The sequence below is a fragment of the Columba livia genome, chromosome 1 (genome assembly GCF_036013475.1).
Source record: "Columba livia isolate bColLiv1 breed racing homer chromosome 1, bColLiv1.pat.W.v2, whole genome shotgun sequence".
Classification (NCBI taxonomy): Eukaryota; Metazoa; Chordata; class Aves; order Columbiformes; family Columbidae; genus Columba; species Columba livia.
Genome location: NC_088602.1, coordinates 146,301,644 through 146,320,151, shown reverse-complemented (window position 1 = coordinate 146,320,151; position 18,508 = coordinate 146,301,644). Strand labels below are relative to the sequence as shown.

At 40.3% G+C, this 18,508-nt stretch overlaps 1 protein-coding gene across 1 annotated transcript in view; it reads left to right on the top strand.

The window, feature by feature from the left end:
- NINJ2 (ninjurin 2) overlaps positions 1–18,508 on the top strand; it is a 50,395-nt gene that overhangs the window by 17,422 nt on the left and 14,465 nt on the right. The window lies entirely within an intron of this gene.

Sequence of the window (18,508 nt, the reverse complement as noted above, 5' to 3'; positions counted from 1 at the left end):
TTCTTTCGTAACTGGTAACAGATAGAGCAGCGCCATGTCTGGTCCCTCAAGCTCTGTACTTGTGCCAAAGATAACGAGTTATACTGGCATAATTAATTTTGATTAATAACACAACAGTTTTTTGTCTTTACCAGCCAGCATATTTGCCAATAAGATTTGGCAAACATAATTTAGCAAAGTCCTTTCCTCTGCTAAGAGGGAGAACAATCTCTCAGTCTAAAGGAGGACAGAGGAATCCTCATTCAGGGATTAATCATCACTTTACAACTGTAGAATTCACACTCCAGGCTGTGATTTAGCTATGAACAATAACTGTGGCTTGCTACTTAATAACAGCGTGGGTATTTGCCTTTCTTTCTTTCTTTTAGTTTCTTAAACTGCTGATTTAAAACTTCTCTCAGTGTAAGAAGCATTTCTAAATATCTGAAGTGTGAAATAACAAGGGCATTTGCACCTCCAGCCAAACCCACATAGGTTGGAAAGAAAGGTGTGATTTATGTTCAATACCTCAACCCATAACACACAGGACGTCTGGAACTCTTCAACACCAGCCTCTGCTCTATGAAAGAGGGACTCCTCTTCCGTGGCTACAAAGCAGATTCACCTTTCGACTCTATTTGTTGTCACTGAGGGGGCTTTAGCTTGAAATTATCCATTCCCTCCTATGACTTGTATATGAGACAAAGCCAGAAGTACTCCAGAGACACATGGCACTGACACTTATGAAAGTTTTCTGAACTCATTTGAAATCTTGTCTCGGTCTTTCACTGGAGTATCCAACAGGTACTCTGCTTTGCAGCTCATGCAGGTTTTTCCAAAGATCCTGAGATACTCTTTATTTATTGCAAACTGAGATGAAAAAATAAAATGGTTTCCCGATCTTACTTAAGAAAAAAAAAAATTACTTCACTTTTTAATTCTAAAGTAGATTTTGATGAGTCCTACTGCTTCATCAGTCTTAATGAAGCTACTCTTATAGTAGAAAGATTATTTACAAGGTTCAGTCCAACATATCTGCTGGATATTAGTCTAGTCCCTTACAAGTAGAGTTTGATGGATTTTAATAGTGCTTCTGAAAAGCTGGGGTCATGGGATGATAGCTCAGCTTGATTAAGACAACATTTCTTCCGATCACACATTATTAAGAAAGATGTGCTTAACCTTGACTTCAATACTCTGTAGAATTTTTTTATTTTCCCGATTCCTTTGAGCCTGAGTTTGATAGCAGTTCTGAATTATGAAACTTGATGCCAGCTTTGATTTGGTTGCATCAATAGCCTTAACTTTTTTTTTTTCCCAAAAAAACTTTCACTTTGTTTACTCCTTTATGGTACCAAGACTTGGCAATCCCTTTATCGTTGCAGAACTTCTTTCTGAAAAAAGGGACGGGGGGGGGAGCTTAAAAGCACACAAGCTCACGTGCTGTAGCAAATGCAATAGCATGTTGACTGAAAACTCATTCTAAAGATGACTGTGATATGTAGGGACGATGAGGGGAAAAGGGTGGTGAGGCAGCATCTACTTTATTACTCAGGGACTTTCAAACACAAGATGTGCACATTGCATAGCCCCATGCTGCAGACGGGGCAGCAGGAACAGTTTTGGGGGAGTCTCTGAAATGGAGAGAAGTTAATACAATGAAAACCATTTGTACTGGACACTACTATTACTTTTCATAGTAGTATTTCTTTCTATGGAATCCTGGATTCCCAAAGGAAAAGAATTGCGGGGAAGGTCTTTTCTGTGCATTTTCCAGGTAGTTGCAATAAATTCTTTCATAGGTAGATGCCATTTCCACAATGCAGTGATTTCTCAGTCTGTTCAAGGATGTATTCCAGAGAGTACAGACTTGCAAGCCATACAGAAACACCAGGTAGTCCAAACGGGGTTGCTTGTTCATTTAACTGTCAAATATATAGCTGATGTAAGAAGTGCTTTCTCTGTTTTCCTCTCCATTTCTAGATGTTCTCCAAGGGATTAAATGCTGTTTTAAAAGCACTTGCAGCAGTAGCCATCTCTTACCCTTGCTGTAACTGGAAAAGCTCAGACCCACTGCAGTGATTTTGCTAACATTCCAGTGATCTGACTATTCACAGGGACAGGGTATTTTTGATAGCAAGCCCTTAATTCTTCATCCTGTAGACCCAGCTGGTCCACAGAGGCTGACATCATTTGACCACAAAATATAAGATACTAACCACTTGAGCTTTTGCCAGAGTAGAATTTGATAGCTGAGCACAGATTAAAATGTCTTTTGGAATCAGTGTCCACTATATATGCTGTTATTCACCAGTGACACACATTCAATGTCTCTATGCAACTGGCCAGTATTTTTTTTTCTATGGATATATTTGCCAAGATGAAAAACCAGAAAAAATTTAAACCATTTGCAATGTGTTTCCAACTGCTGAAATATTTTTTTTTTCTGAACCACATTGTGAGTCGTGATCTAAACTTACTGAATATTCTCCCAGGCAGCTGCTATTCAAACAGTGATTCTCCATTTTCTTTTTCAATTATGATCTATAAATCACTGAACATTATCAAGTGGGGCTACACATATGCACAATCTGGGTTCATTACAAAGCAAGTCATAATGGGCAGTTATATCTTCCTCTCTCCAGGTTTAAAAATCTAGTCTGGAATGATTTTATAATCTTCTTTGGAATGAAGAATACTCTCTGAACAAAAAAAGTCCATCTTTCCAAATATATGCTGGTGTTGCTATTGCCAGTTTGACAACTGTGACATATCCATATTTCACAGGGAAGTTTTGGTTTTGTTATCATGGGGGTTTTTTGTTTGGTTCTTCTCCCTGTCCCCATCCAGGCAGCTCAGTGTTCTGAAAGAGCCGATGATGAAATACTGAACAAGCACTGATAACATTTACTTGGAGCAATATAAGAGCTTAGCCATAAGTTTTAGTCTGAAAAAAAATCTTGATATGGAATTATTTTTCATTGGAAAAAAAGGCAGTCCTAATAAATCTTTTCAAAACTGTGCTGATTGAATTAAAATTTGTGAAAGTCTTCTACCTGAATGTTTCAGAATGAAACATTTTATCTTCTCACTTTGAAAGTGCTCTTTATTTTGGATTTTATATTCCTGATATTCTTTGTTACAAAACATTTAAAATATCGTTGGCTTAGTTAAAATATTTTATCTCAATATTATATATATATATATATATATATATATATATATAATTTTTTTTTCCCTTTGACTTTTCTTTCCCAGACAATTTTGAAACACTTAGCACCATCCTTCCAGATCAGAACAAAATAAACTGGATGTAACCAAGTAATCAGTGCATATTACGCACTCTCCTCTGGATCTGAGCCACGCAAGATCTGGATCAGCTACAGCTTTCTGCTGAAAAGTTTGGCTCCTCACCTCAGGCTGCAGGGACTCGCCTGCACAGCCTCAGACATTCTCTGCTTAAGACCTCAGTGTCAAAGCACTGGCTATCACAGCAGTATCTATACTCACTGGGTTCTGTAATCCCAGTGCCGTGAAACCCACTGAATGGGTGGTCTTAGTAAACACAGAGCAAATTCCCAACTCTATCCAGAAGGAACACTTTGCACTTATAATACACCAATTAATAAAATGGCAGAGTTCAGGGTTTATTACAGAATCACAGAATGTTAGGGATTGGAAGGGACCTCGAAAGATCATCTAGTTCAATCCCCTCACCGGAGCAGGAACACCTAGATGAGGTTACACAGGAAGGCATCCAGGCGGGTTTTGAATGTCTCCAGAGAAGGAGACTCCACAACCCCCCTGGGCAGCCTGTTCCAGTGCTCTGTCACCCTTACTGTGAAGAAGTTTCCTCTCATATTTAAGTGGAACCTCTTGTGTTCCAGTTTGAACCCATTGCCCATTGTCCTGTCATTGGTTGTCACCGAGAAGAGCCTGGCTCCATCCTCATGACACTCACCCTTTATATATTTGTAAACATTAACGAGGTCACCCCTCAGTCTCCTCTTCTCCACACTAAAGAGACCCAGCTCCCTCAGCCTTTCCTCATAAGGGAGATGCTCCTCTCCCTTAATAATTTATGAGATTGCTGTGTGGAGAACTGAGATGTTCTGCACAAAATTTTTCCCTTTCTTGATCTCGGAAACAGGAAGAGCAGAAAGCAGTCAGTTATCTGCTATGTATTTACTGATGATATATAACTATTGGTTGACATGCAAGTTTTCTGCAGCTGAATACAACAATCTTTGCTACACTGCGAGAAATTCAGTGATGGTTGCTAGTCCATGTTACTGAGGTTGTTACTTGGCGATAGTTTCAAATTTACCAGCCAAAAACAGCCACTGCTCACGTTCCAGCACACACCAAGAATCAACCCCTTCCTAATCTGTTCTCAAAAGGTTAACCTTGTCATGCATTGCTTCAGATGGCTTTAGTGTAGAAGAGTGAAGCAGAAGACTGTTTTGGTTCAGGATTTGACTCAGATGGTGGCCTTGTCTCCAGCTTCTATCTTTTCACATTACTTCCAGATACACAGATATCTCTGGAGATGTTTGTCATCTACAGTTTGTCAGAGCAGGCTTAGCTGCAGAACAGCAGCCAGATGGTTTTGTATGCTAAAGCCTGCCCTTCAAAGGAAGATGTCACGTGCATTGGTACGTCATGGGCTCTTCAGTAGTTACAGAGATCTTAAAAATTCATCACTATCTTCAATCTATGAATAAATTGTTGCTCCTGTGGAGCCACACATACAACATCCTTCTAGTTCTCTTGGTTATTTGTGTACTTGAAAGATCCTGCAGAAGGTCAGGCAATACTGAGGCCAAGAGCTGGACGCAACAACTTTAGGTGCTGTTCCATAGTTGCGTTCTGTCCAAGTAACCATCACAGGGAAAGACAAAACAGGAAGATCCTTCAAGTGGTTGGATCCCAGCCAGCTTGTCATGCAACTGCAATAGTGTTAGTACAGCTCCACAGCCTTTTCAAGGGACATAAATCTATTTAAGTCTTGCATAATCCGACTGACAAGCCATGTACATCTTTTGGATTTCATTAAAGCTAGGTGAATCAATTCAATAAAATAAACCTTTGATGTCAGGACAGGACCAGGATTGCATGATACACTGCCTTCACCGTCTATTTAACTTTGCAATATTGTCTATTTAAGTCATGCTAGATTATTTATAGAGACAAAAATAATAAGAGATACAGATAGATGAGAGAGATTTCAGAAGGTGCATGCCACTCTCCAGCAGGAAGCCAGGCAAAACCAGAGGATAAGTCATGTTAACCAAAAACAAACAAACAAGCAAGCAAACAAACAAATCAACACCAAACCACAGACAAAAAACCCCACCACACCAAACTTTACCGTCCCTTAAACTCACACTTTCTTGCATCAACATCCAGATCCCACAGAGCTGTTTGAACAAAGGTGTTACAGAGATTACTAGATTAAACTAAAGAATTGACTAAGTCTAACTTTACCCCCAGTGTTAATAGATTGACAGAAAAACTCTGTATCAGCACCAAAGCTGACGCAAGCTCACCAGTGTACAGCAATACATTTCAAAAGTTTAGGAAAAGTAACAGATACTCAGAGCCCTTAGGGATCACTGAATTATTCAGAGTCACCTTCTGTGTAATGCTGATGCTGTATCACTTTGCTTTTTCTGTACCGAGTCCAGCAAGTGGTATTTGACAAGAGCATATAAGGTGTCACATCTTGATTTGAAGGGTTGGAGAGCTGGAGAATTTCCCCCCTCTTTTTGGCAAGAGATCTTGCTGTCTTCATTTCTAATTTAAACTTACCTCAGATTCAGCTTCCCGTCATAGGGTTTTTCATATGCTTTCTCCAGCAGTAAAACAAAGTTAGTTTAGTACCAGCTGGACTCTGTGCTCCTTATTAAGCCTGGATCAAGTCTTCTTTTAAGCAGGATAGCTGGATCTCTTCCAGTTTCCCATTGGAAGGCATTTTTTAGTACTTTCATAGTTTGTACAGCTCTTTTCCTACGCACTCTTCAGATTTCATGGGCTCTCAGCTGCGAGAGAGTTTCTCATGTTATTCTGATATTAAACTAATGAATCTTATGAACACAGCCCTGCTCCTGTCATCACTGCAGAACTGCCATGTCCCACAGTAAGCTCATGTTCAGCTCTTTTTCCATTGGGACCTTTAAATTAATTTCTAAACCACTGCCTTTGAGTTGTATGGTTCTTAATGCTCATAAGCTGTACTTCACTTCTGTTGTACCTAGCGAATAAAAAAAAATAGATATGAAACTGATTACAGTTACCTTTATCTATTATTTCATGCCAAATCAATGCAAACTGGTCTGACAAAACTATCTGGCATATGATCATGTTGATTAGAATCAAGTTACCCATATTGGTTCAGCCAAGACAAGTTTCACTTTGTGACACATGAAGTTAAATGATCTCCTCTTGCTTTCCCTCTCTCCACAAATAAAAATTAATATATTTTTCTTAAAAAATATTCATCTTACATGCTCCCTTAGCCATATTTGTAGCCTCATTGCCCACATGCCTTCCATCACAGGCTATCTCTCACAAGTCCTATTCTACAGGCTTGCAAAGATCTTTTATAACATTTATTTTAAGCCAGCTTCGGGCTCAAGAAATTACACAGATAAAAACACTGAACTGTCTTCAGCAAGTCAACACGTTGATCCTAGTTTGGATGGTTCCAGCTCTAGCACTCGACATCTGTGCCAAATCCAGCTATAGCACCAACTAATTCTGGCCACCAAAGCATGTCACTGGGGCTGATAAAGGGCTGTAAAGGGACAATATATCTGGCAGGGTATCATATAACACAATGGATATTTTTAAATAATATTTTCTGAAATAAAAAATAGTGCCAAAAATTCCAAACCTCCCTTGATACTGGGCATAATATGGTATATTCCCTTTTCTCCTCAACTAGCTGAATTCCATATCAAGCTTTCTCATTATTTGCCCTCTAATATCAAACAAGCTGGGCCAGGATTATCCAGGTCTTGTTTTACTTTTTGAGTTAATTCTTCTCTAGACTCCAAAGTTCCCTTATTGCTCAAAGATGTATTACAAGTTAACAAGAGAAGGCTATGCATCTCACACAAGTCTTTTCCTTATCTGGTGCTACCTAGGCATGCTGGGGTTTATTTCTTAATTTTTTATGGTTGCTGTTCATCATCTTAGTTACTTTGGAGGGTTGGAAGGTAATTCTGCATTCCCATGATGCATGGTTACATCATCCTGTTTCTTTCTAAACACAAAAGAGAACTATTGAGCGGTTTTGCCTTTCCCGAATCATTAAGACTTTCACCATCTTCTGGTGGCAAGCAAGCTATACTACTGTTTTAGGAACTATTTTATCGCTGTTATCATTTAAAATGCCTTACTGTACTTAGGGCCACGAGGCAGAGGTTTCTTTTGCTCCCTATCAACTCTTTCCCCTCTTTATATTTCCACAGTCTCTACATAACTGCTGCCTGCTTCCTTTCTTCTCATCTTCCCTGTTTATCTGATATATTTTTAATAGCTACCTTCACTTCCTCACTTAACAAGTAACACTTAACTAACCAAAGATGTCCCTATTCACAACTATGAAATAGTGGTTTTTAGTCATCTAGTAAACTTTCCTAGAATAATTTCCAGTTTTCATTCACATTTTCCTGTCCAAATCTTACTACTTCTGTCCGGGTTTCTCTTCCCAACCACCTTCATTCATCATTTTCCTGGTTGCTTTGGGAAACAAGCCATTTGAGAGCAGCAAATACATGACAAAACAGATATATAGTAAACAGAATAGAAAGTCAATCTTGCATCTTTGTTTGGACAGGTTAGAAGCATGACTGAAAACTCTTAGTTTAACATCCTAGCAGGAAAAAAGGAGATTATTTTCAGTGTCGCTTCAGAATATGCTGGGATTACAGTTCAGGTCCTATTCTAATTTAGTCAAATTACTTAGTCATTAGTGGGAGTCACTGGGCTCCCCCTAGCAGTCTCTTTTCTAGGAATTAACCAGCTCTACTCAGCTTGAAAATTATTGGAAATCTGTTAGGCACTATTACCAAAGAAATGAGATGCTATTGGGAAAACTAAATTAAAAAGACTAGATGTTCAAAGAAGCATTTAAATACTCAGTATTTACTTACTCCTATTAAACCTTTCAGAAGCTTGTGCTTTATTAACAGAAATGGTGATTAAATGTGGTGTTGAGGAGTTGTGTTGGACTGGGGAATCCTGGGGGAAAACACCAAGCCATAGCATCAACTTGTCAGAGTTTTTAGCTTACTTTGGTGAAGGATGCAAAATGTGTGAGGTATAGCCAAAAAACTAAGAATAGATGAATGAAGTTGTCTAGACGATGCTTTTCCTTCCTGTTAAATGCTGATGTTTGAGAATTATGGGGAAGCAAAAATTCTTGATGATACAGTTTACTAGAACTGAAAGGACTAATTATTATTAGAGTTTTGATTACAAGATGTGCCATGAATATAAAGCTATTTCTTGGTAGACATTTTTTTGTTTGAGGGTGGGATAAAAGACAACAAGAGGAGCATCTAACCATGGTTAAACACAACTCCTAAATAGCATTTCTGCTTTTGTTTGTGGGGTTTTTTTGTTGCCTCCCCCCCTCCACTTCTTCAATCAGATCTAGTGCAATAGCTAGAGGGAAGGAGAAACAGTCTTCCTAATAAGCATTATGCAACCTTTGCTACAACATTATGGCTACTTACTTGATTTTAGTACTTCTATTTGTGAGGTAAATAAAATAGTTAGAGGAGACAACAGATGAAAATGATCTGTAGCAGGGAAAAATAAAAAAACAGCAGGGGGAAATCAGGGCTTTGGGGTGTGCAGAAGTCAGGGGTCTGACAGAAAGTAAATGAGTATTGTTAACCTTAAGAAAAGACTGACTGATCTGAGGCATGTCTGCAGTTATACTGTTACTTCAGGCAATAACTAACGCAAGGGCTGAGTTTTAAGTTTTATGTATAGTATTACAGGGCAAGTAATTCCAGTAAAGGAATTAAAAAAGTGGATCTTTTTTCCCCCACTTAATCAGCCTCCTCATATTAGCTCCTTTTTAAGTTTAAAATCTTGCATAAGAAGAGGTTCAGAAATTTCTGACTTTAGTGGCTTCCTTAGCTGGCAAAAATTAACAGACTAAAATGGAACCCACAGTGTCCTACCTCCACTGGAGTTCAGTTTAGTTATCTCGAAAACATGATGATGAAATAATACTGCAACTATTTCTCAGTTATCCTGAGACCAAGAAAGTTGTATTTTTTTTAAAAAAAATGGTTTAACTGGGGCAGACGACTAGTTATTAAATATTTTACTACAGAAAAAGATCTGGAACATGAACAATTTGGTGCAGCAGGTTTGCTTTTCTGTGCTATTGGCAGTTTTTAAAAATTAGGTCATTTATTTTCCTTTTCTTTTTTTTAAAGAAACATTAGTAAGCATATGTGGAAATTACACACTGCAGCTTGAAAGCAATGTGCTTTTTAAGGGTGCTTTTCACATCCTACATACATTGTTTTTCAACATACAACAGAAGATTTGTCAAATTGGAGTGGCCATATTTAGTCTTCGGTTTACATTTCTCCATAGTTGCATGCTAAATTAGACCCATCAAATTGTGATCATTCTCTAAGACACTGTTGCTTGGCTTTTTTTTCCTCCATTGTAGCTTTACACACTCCTTCAAATCATGGGGAAATTTACACTGAACATAATAATTTTATTTATTCCTTTTACTGAGAAAGTCTCTTTTCTACTTCGGAAGCAGGTCTTATATGCCAAAAAACCCAGAACAGGTACCGTAGATGACTACACAACACTTGTGTTCTCTACTTAGACTAATATAGATTTGCTTAGCCTTTGATATCCATCTTCAAAACACACCTTTGAGATGTCCAATTGAAAAAAAAAAATCTCTGTGATGATGGTCAAACATGGCAACAGGCTGCTCAGAGATGTTTTGGACATTCCATCCATTTAACACTTTAGTGATATGACCCTGTCTGAGCAACCTCAGGTATCTTCACAATTGGCCCGGCTTAGAGAAAAGGTTGGACCAGATCACCTCCAAAAGTTCTTTCCAACTTCAGTCACTATCTCTTACATACAAAATAAGAAAATACATGTTAAAGTATTATCTTCATCCCTCTTAATTAGGGGGAAAAAAAAAATACATTTACAGTCTTGTATTTAACATACATATATGGACAGCTTGCAAGTCTGTACTCTCTGGAATACATCCTTGAACAGACTGAGAAATCACTGCATTGTGGAAATGGCATCTACATATGAAAGAACTTATTGCAACTACCTGGATAATGCACAGAAAGGAATTTCCTGGCAATTATTTTCCTTTGGGTATCCAGAATCCAATAGAAAGAAAAACCATTATGAAAACTAATAGTAGTGTCCAGTATAACTGGACCATTATATTTGCTTCTCCAATAGTGCCAGTGAAAGACGAATGGCTTTACCACCAGGAGCAACAGCAGATCACATCTTGATTTGAGTCCCAGAGGCAAATGTGAAGCAGCACTCTCTCATGCCAGGACCCAGCCCTCCGGATCCACTGGTGGTGACATCTGGAGTGTCTGTGAAGCTTGGCAAGGCCAGGACTCAGAGCAGAAGTGCAATGAGAGCTCATGTGGAAGGCAATGCTGTTGGGCGCTGATGCTGAAAGTGTCAAATATGCATGCTGCTGCTTTGAGTGGAGGATTGTTCTTCCATAAGACTGGCCACAGAGGCGTCTTCCCCTTGACAGAAATGCTGTTCTTCAGTACGTGAAATAATTATGAGATGAATATGAATTGAAAGTGCACTTCCTCTTGACCTACTTCCCAGGCAGGGAAGCACAGCTTGATGCCCTCCTGTTTGGAAAGGTAAAATTATCTCTCCACATTCCCTCGGCTCCACATAAACCTCTATTGTTTGGTACCAACCACATGGCTAATTATCATACCTGCCATGCAGTCTCTTTTAATGATTTCCTTCCATCTCTTGTCAACACCCAGGCTGACTAACCAAACTGGTTTCTTTGGAGAGAAGTGTACCTGTTTACCCCGTCAATAAATACACCTCTTTTTTGTTTGTACTGTGAAGGTAAACATTCAGAATGATAGCATAAGCTGGACTGCGTGCAACTGAAAAGACCTTTCTTTATGCACAAGGTTGCAGGATGCATCTTTTTTACTTCACCACAAAATCAATTACATGTTCCATTAATGCTGGGGGAGCCTGACTGTGGCCCTGAGCCTTCATGTACAAGTCCCACAGCAGCTCAAGTCTTGGAACAGGACAGTAATGCCACCTCCATGACAATCTCCTTGCAAAAAGAACACAAGCTTCAGAACCAGTGCTTTCATACTTGGACCTTCCCATCCCCTTCAGAGACGTCTGTGGCTCTCATTCTGGCATCTATCAGAAAATACAGAAGATGCCCCAGCATAGCTCTTGCTGGCGTTTCAAATCCATGAGCTGTGGTGGCACTGAGAGAACTGCTGAGAGGATTTGTTAGATCTGGTCTTGGCAGTCCTTGCATTGACAGGCCAGTTCCTCCTCCTGTGGGATCACTCCACAGTTCTGGCCACCAAAAGTAACTGTTTGAAAAGGGAGGAGCTGCTGGGGTTTTCTGACCTGGATAGGATTACCACAGGAGAGGGGAAAAAAAGAATATACATATATATTATCTATCTATCTATATGTAAATATTTAAGAAATATATATATAAAATCTCTTTGCTGATGTGTTCAGTTCATGATTTTCTAGGTAACTATTATAACTAATGTTTTGCTGTAGTAGGATATTACTGTGTCCAGACTGCAAGAGCAAGCACCAAAAGTATAAAGGAGAAAAGAAAGCTCAGCAACACAACAGACAGCAGGCTGTGGAGATCCCTAAATTAGCATTGAGCCAAGTCAGTAAATCTGTGCAGCCCCACATAGCATCGTGCAGCCATACCGAGTTGGACTGGAAGCAGAAGAGAGTGGGGTGTTGCTAAATGATTGCTCAGTTAATCCATAACCTGAATAAACCACCCAGAGATAAGTGGGAGATGATAGTGTGTAAATCACCAGAACAAAATCTTGATTCCAACTTCATAGGCAGAAGTCTCTAGGTCACAGCGAAGAAAATTTATGCTAGGGAAGAATATGATCATGGGTTGTATTTTTTGCCCATGTCTATGACACCAAAGATAATACCTTTAGCTGTAAACTTCACCCAGGATGAATTGTGAATCAGTGTACATGAATCACCTGCCAAACCCTTAAGTGCGTCAGTGATAAGAGAAAACAAATCCAAAAGTGCAGGTGCCGTATCAGCAGCTGGAGTGGAGCTGACAGTACAGCTAGAGACAATGACCATTCCTGAATTTCTTCCTGGCCATGGTTTGCATTTTTCATTTCACTTTCCACAAAGAAGATACAGCGCATCTGAGCAATGCAACCTCTATGACAGATCTGGATGTCCATCTGAGTTCTCTTGGCTTGTCAGCAATGCTAATTTCATTCAGTTTGAGCATCCATAGTTGCTGCTGTAATCTTAGACACCACTAACTAAACTTCCTGTAACCACCAGGTGTGTCTAGTGATCAAGCTACAGTTCTAGGTTTGTCTAATCTTTTTTTCCCCTCTCTCTTCCTCCCCTCATGTAGTGATGTAACAGTCTTCCCCCAGATGACAGTTTTGCCATCCGCAAGGATACTTAACAGAGAAACTCCTTGGTGAGATTAATTCAGAGGAAACTGTTTCAAAGGCAGTGTTTTGGTTGTTAAAGCAAGCACAGCATCCATTGAATTGGGCTCCGATTTTCTTTATTTATTTCTGCAGCTGAATTAAAGACATCTTAATTAATTAATTACACTAGAGATTATTGCCTCCAATGCACATAAACCCAATTTGACTTGCAGAAAGGCTGAGAGCCAGCAAAGTCCACCAAAACCAATAGGAGTTATGAATCAGTGCCCTTGGGCAGAAACCCACACCCTGGCACTGCCCACCGAATGCCTGCTCCTGTTTCCCCCAGGAGGTCAGTGGAAGGTTTCTTCCCCACAGCTTTCAATAGAAACACATCTGGCCATTGAGTCAGGTATACGTCAAACAGGTCCCTGGCTGAAGGTGGTTGCAGCTGAAAGGCCATTCGACAGCCATTTGCTTAAATGTTACTTTGGCTTCCCCAAAGCAAAGCATTTCCTGCAACACTGCAGATCTACCAACATAATGAAGTTCAGAGTTGATTTCTATCCGCTGCCTTTCAAGTGACTAAAAAGACCTCAGACAGTATAATTTTCAGAGGGTGGTATTTTGCTGCACTGTTACCTGCAATGGCTGCCTAGGCAAAAATATTGTGGCTGAGAAGTTCCTACTGGTTGTACTAGAAGTTCCAGCTCTGTTAGGCTCATTAAAAGGAACAGCACTTAGCTGAATGGTTAGGAGGGACCACTGTTAACTTTGAAGAGAAGGATTTATAAATCAGTTATTGCTTCCACGAGGCTGAGACAGAATGCTGAGCTCGATGGGTAAGAACAACAAGGTCCAGTGTGCTCTATTGCTGTGTGATCAGTGACAAACCCATACAGGACACCTTATCTCCACCAGCCAAGCAGGAATCACCAATCTGATCTTCCTCCCCACACACGCCTGCTGTTTGCAGAGCCCTCTCACAAGCACAACTTCAGCCACATGAACTTTCTTGGTAGCTCATGAATGCTTACTGACTCCACTCTATCATCTTCTAAGCCTTCAATGCTTTCAGAAGATGAAACCAAATTCTCCAGGATGCCTAAATAGTCTGTTTTTGAGACAGAGAATCACAGAATAGTTGGGGTTGGAAGGAACCTCTGGAGATCATCCAGTCCAACCCACCTGCTAAAGCAGGTTCACCTAGAGTAGATTACACAGGAATGTGTCCAGGCGGGTTTTGAATGTCTCCAGAGGAGACTCCACAACCTCTCTGGGCAGCCTGTTTCAGGGCTCTGGCACCCTCAAAATAAAGAAGCTTCTTCTCATATTCAGATGGAACCTCCTGTGCTTCAGTCTTTGCCTGTTGCCCCTCATCCTGTCATTGGGGACCACTGAAGAGAGTCAAGTCCCATTCTTTTGACATCCACAATACTGTTCCCTAAGCTTTGTTGTCCGTACCTTGGGGTAGAAAGTAATGGTGTATGTTACTTCTGCTGCCAGATTTGAGACAGGTAGACTTTCACCATTCAAGGATCTACAGGAATACTCCATTCCAAGCATGGTTGCTCTACATCATTGTTTTAAAAACTGAAACAGGAGAATGAACTCTATGCTTGTTTGCATTCTGTGCACTATCAGTAAGCGGGGTTACATGGGATTGAGGTCGAGGCCAGTTTTATTTCTAAAACCACTATCTAATCAGACCTTTAGTATTGCTTTTACATAAAACTGAAGAGCCGCAGCAACAGCTGTATGAGGAATTGAGCCCAAAACATAGTATTTCTCCAAGCCTTGCTGCAGGGTCCTTCCTACAGTGCAAAGAATAGAAATTTAAGACTTCAGGAGGCCACTGTTGACATTCAGGGTAGGTAGTGTTAAAGCATGAGAGACAGTTTTAACTGAAGATAAATTTTATTGGAAGAATGTGTGTCAGGTGGTTGGTATTTACCATTCAAAAGAATACAAGCTAGGGCTATAGCAACCATTTGAATATATATATATATATATAAAATGTAATAAGATCCAGTTTTACATGCATGACCAACTCCTGAAGTAGCTGTTTCTACAGAGGTCCCCTCCTGAGCTTTGTTGTAAACATTACTCACTACAGTCTTCCAGTCACAACTTAGTCCAGAGTCTTGTATATTATTTTACCACAACATAAAAGCACAAAATTAACTCTATAATAGATGATTAATGGAGGGAAGAGGAGGGAGACAGTGCTCTCCACTTGATGCATATTTCTTCTACTGTGCGGATTCCTACAACACTGTGTCTTAAATAAGTTATATCAGACATTTTTAAAGCCCAAACAATTATGCTTTCTGAACTCTGCCCTTAGACTTCAATGTCTATTTGCAGCTGGTCAGAGAAGTTTCCAAATTATACAACACATTTTTGCAACACTTCATACCATAGGTCTCTATCTAGGTAGCATATAACTCCTTTTAGTCATCATTAAATCTAAACTCACGATCCACTGGAAAAAAACACACTAGCGTAATACCAGAGGCAAAAATTCTTGCTACCATCTTAACGATGGAGCAACTTTTTGCATTTACGACTGAGCACCACCTGCTGGTTACCTCATCTAATTTGGCTATTTCTCCTGCCACCCTCCTCCCAGTAAATCCTGAGAGCAGATCCTAGATTTTAGGAAGACATAGCGATGTAAATGTTACAGCTGGGTGCTGTAACATAGGACCTGAGATTTCAAAGCTGAACTTCTGAACTCCTCAAGAAACAAAGATGGGTGCAGCTGTGACGACACAGCTGGATTGTCCACCAGAGGGAAACAAAACTTTGCTGCCCCCAAACATGGAAAGCAGTGGGGCAGAAGTCCTCCCCACTGCGTCCACTCCCTATTTGGTCTCAGAGGCCGCCAAAAAGCCAGCAACTCACAAATTAAAAGCAACAGACGTCCCTTAGTTTTCTGCTGAATTCCTGTGTGCCTCATTCTCCTCATTTTAATTCCCTTCTCCTGAAACACAGGATTTTCCTTTAATCTTTCCAGTATCCCTTAGTTGAAATGCAGGTTGCTGATTTTCTCACATGGTTCTGCTGTTGTGTCAGATCTCAGTTAATATTAAGTGCTTAAGCCAGTTTGCCAAGAGGAATAGGCGTGTTACATACTAACATGAACAAATTCTGATCCTGGCACTTCAGTTCTGCCACTTTGATCTTATAAAGTATCTTAATGGAGATGCTTTCAGAGACACACTGTTGGAGAATAATCTAATTTAACATTGTTAACTTAAGCTGAGAAGGCCAAAGATAAGTGTTTTAATTGTTTAACTTCCATTGAACTCAGTGGAACTTGGACACTGAAGTCCAGGTACCGTTTTTCAGAAATGGGAGAGCTTACTGCTTCATTTCTGATCTCTGCCCAATGGTAATTCACAATTTATGTGTAATATTACTGATATACCAATGGCCATTTTTATAGCACACTATATCACTGCCCTCAATTTGGTATAGCTTGCTGTTGCAGCACCATCATGCTGCACTGAAAAAATGGAAAGAAAAAGGAAAAACAACATCATCCTACGAATCCTGTGTCAACACAGCAAGCTATAAACTCAAACAACAGGATGACTCCACCCTTGAAATTCCTCCAGGAAGACAAGAGAAAGCCAAACTTAATATTTCTAATTATCAAGGAAAACCTTCCACTCTATAAGCACCTTAAACCTCCTCCCTGAGCTTTACAGTACATCCTAAGGCAGGGCTTTGGCCCAGCTTTCAACTGAATTATTAATAGGAACAATAGACTCAAAGTTTCCCAACTCAGATACCTCGGGTTGTTAAAACCCACATAAAGCAACATGACACCAGATATGCTGATTTCAGATTTTCCTCCTCTACCCAGGGTTTCGTAAAGATGTTGTTCTGGATCTTCCCTTTGTTCCTAATATATGAAGAGCTTCCTTGGTGACCCAGTTAGCTGTGTCCCTTGGCCACAGTGCTCCCTAGTGAAAACACCTTGCCTGGGAATGCTGGGTCCCCTACAAGACCTGAGCCTCTGCAGGGGCTTAATTACAGAGCTTGGACTCTGAGTGACATTGTTTGAGCTCTCATTGGGTCTGTGTCGTTTGGAAAAATCTGCACCAGGGAAAGAAAGAAAAAAAAAAAGGGAAGGAAAAACCCTGAAGAATTGCTCTCTTGCAATCTTTTTCCTGTCCTAAACTTCTTCACTCTCTCCAGGGACTTGCGTGGGATGTGAGAATATCCCACAGAGCCAGTGCTGCTGCCTTTCTGCAAGCAGACTCGGCATCTGGCCTGGTACACGAGCTTGGGTGGGGAAGCTGGGTCTTGCACAGGGCTAGTTTCTTCCAGAATACGCTTCCACAAACACTAATTGCAGTAGAGGGCACAAATGCTTATCTTGGTGGCTTCCAGTTTACTGTATAGGGAGTGTAAGTTGCAGACTCCAGTGAAAAGGCTGTGGCTGGAACACACTTCCCCACTTGGGGATGGTGTGGGAGGATGGCTGTCCCACTTTCCCTGTACCAGCTGTTGTTCCCTTGGCTGTCAGAAGGTTCTAGAAGCTGGGGAAAAGCACCCAGAGCAGATGCCATGGGGCTATGCAGGGGAAAGAGGGCAAGTAACTTGGCAAGCAGCAGGGAGAAAGCTCTCCCAGGGTCTTTAAAGAGACAAGCAGGTTTCTGCACACTGGGTGGTTTGTGGAAGCTGCTGGGAGGGAAAATGAGACTGAAAGAACACAATAACCATGCAAGGATACCTTGTTTGAAAAGTTAACGTCTCACCCAACAATTTCTCTGATTCTTTAGAATGAGCCTTTTTTTAGCTTAATAGAATGTTCTCCTAACTCCAGTTTTACAGACTAGAGGTGTGTTTTGTTTTTTTGGGGTTTTTTGGCCTTTTGATGTGAGGTGATTCCACCTCAAGATTCTGGCAGCTTCAGGTTTTTGTCACATATGGCCAGAAAAAAAAAGGGTTCTTGCACATGCACACACACACACAAAAATAAATGATAATTTTTTAAAAAATTACCCTGGCCCCATCTGGGTTTTCCTTTTAGTTCAGGTTCATGTAACTCCAGCTAACAGCAGCAAGACTGCAAAGAAGCCTGAGCATTTCCTTTGCAATATCGTCCTCAAAACAACATTTACATCTCCAAACAAAAGACACTATATGTGCCAATGAAAGAGTTGGATTCTTTGGTTCCAACAGTGGGCAAGGACTCAGCAAGCTGCAATCTGAAGGGAGGTAATGCTGCTTCTGTCAGAAAACTAGATCAAATTCTGGGTTACTTCTGTCACAGGCTGCTTGTGCACTCCTAAGAAAGTTTATTTGTGCTTGTCATATTAGGACACCCACATATGATGTGGTGTCTCTGTGCCACTTGATTCAGATAATAATAGCATCTCCTCCTTGTGGGACACAGCTTCTGCAGTCGAGGTATCTCCTTCCTGACTTGAACTACAGTGACAATTTTTTCCAGAAGATGAGCAGAGCAAAGAGCCGTTGTATTCAACATCTTACCTGCTCACAGGCTTTAGAGCAGCAAAAGACTAACCTTAACTCCTCAGAAGGAAACACCTCTAAGACTCTCTAACGCATTTCATAGAGTGTTTTCCACTGCTTTAAAACTCTGAACTTGTAAATGTTTCCCAGCAGAATGGCAGACAGTTTCAGAGATATTGCTTATATATGTAAGACATTTCTTGAACATACAAGCTCACTTTTCTCAGCTGCCTTTTGAGTATGCCTAAGAAGTAGACATCTCTAATGGTCCATAGGATACAGGTGAAAAAAAAGCTGCCTTCCATAGTGCGAATTTTTTCCAAGTACTT